Here is a 1,481-nt window from a genome sequence, read left to right on the forward strand (position 1 = left end):
ACCTCTAGCCCAACCTTATATCAAGTAGGTGATAGGGAATGGTTTGGCAACAAATTTCTGGTTTGATCAGTGGCACCCCATAAGTCCTTTGTATCATCACTTCTCTAAGATGCTTCTTTTGGCCTTTGGCATAACTAAAATTGATGCTATTGCTAAGTGTGCTCAGGGACTGGATTGGAGATGGCCATGTGGAAGGAAATTGAATGCTAAAATAAGAAGATTACTTCTAGTGAGTTAGTTCCTAACCCAGATATGAGGCATGCTATAGTATAGCTTCCAAGTAACACAGGGAATTACACAATAAAGTCAGCATTAAAAGCAATTAGGTCTCTACTTCTATTGAAATACTGGGGCATAAGCTTGTCTAGGACAAAGGATAAATTCCTAGGTTCTCATTCATTCGGTGGTTATTGTGCAAACCAAGACTTTACACAAAGGATAGAATGAGCAAATGGGGTTGCTTAAGTGGGAGTAGTGAATGTATGCTGTGTGGCAATTGACCCTTATTCTTTACTTGAAAAATATCAGTTGCAATCTGGATCAAGATTCAGAAGACGTGCTCAGTGTTTAGGGGATCTCATCCATGGTCAGAAGAGGTACCCTAGTTAAGTGAACATTGGAAGGAATCTTCATTTATGTGCAGATTTCATAAATTGGCCCTGGTTACTTCAGTATACTACTTGTGGAGAACCAGAAACTTGGTGCTATTTCAGAATGTCAGTGTATATCCTATGGCTATTGTATAGCATACCATTGACACTATTCATCATATTGGAGCTTCATGAAGGGGTGTACCGAAAACGTATGAAAATTGGAAATTGATTGTTGAATGGGCAATTTCCCTGAAATGTTTTGACAGTAGGTAGGAGAGTGTAAAGCAAATGTATACTATACATAAATAGTGAATAACTAATGTATAGATAACTTCTACTGTATTGTACAAGCTACAACACTCTATCAATAAAATTTGACCTTTGCTCGAAAAAAAAAGTCCCTTACCTACAACCATGTTTTTAGCTGGTTAATATTTCACAATCCAAATAAAAAATAGGGGTAATTCCTAACTAAGCAAAAATTTTTCAGTCACTGTTTTTATCAATAAGTTTATATCTGAATTATTTTTTTGATTCTTTACTAACATTTTCAAAATTTTAAGTCTCTTAGACATAAAAGTCTCTTTTCTCACTATTTATCACTGGTACGGGTACTTTTAGACATAAGATTAACTCAGAGGCCTTCTAGAATTAATCTATAACTTCAGTCTAAATGGATTTAAATAAAAGTAGAAAAAACTTTGGACAAGTTTTAGATGTTGGATTATAACAATTTAATATAACATAAAATCAGAGATATTATGATGAAGCAAAATAAATTATTAATGATGAACATTTTCATCAATTGAGATACTTACAAGATTGATGAACTTCGTATTATTGTTGAAGACTTGAAGTCTCTAGACTGGAGATGATATGCTAATCTAC

The sequence above is a fragment of the Coffea eugenioides genome, chromosome 6, assembly GCF_003713205.1.
Source record: "Coffea eugenioides isolate CCC68of chromosome 6, Ceug_1.0, whole genome shotgun sequence".
In the NCBI taxonomy this organism is placed as follows: domain Eukaryota; kingdom Viridiplantae; phylum Streptophyta; class Magnoliopsida; order Gentianales; family Rubiaceae; genus Coffea; species Coffea eugenioides.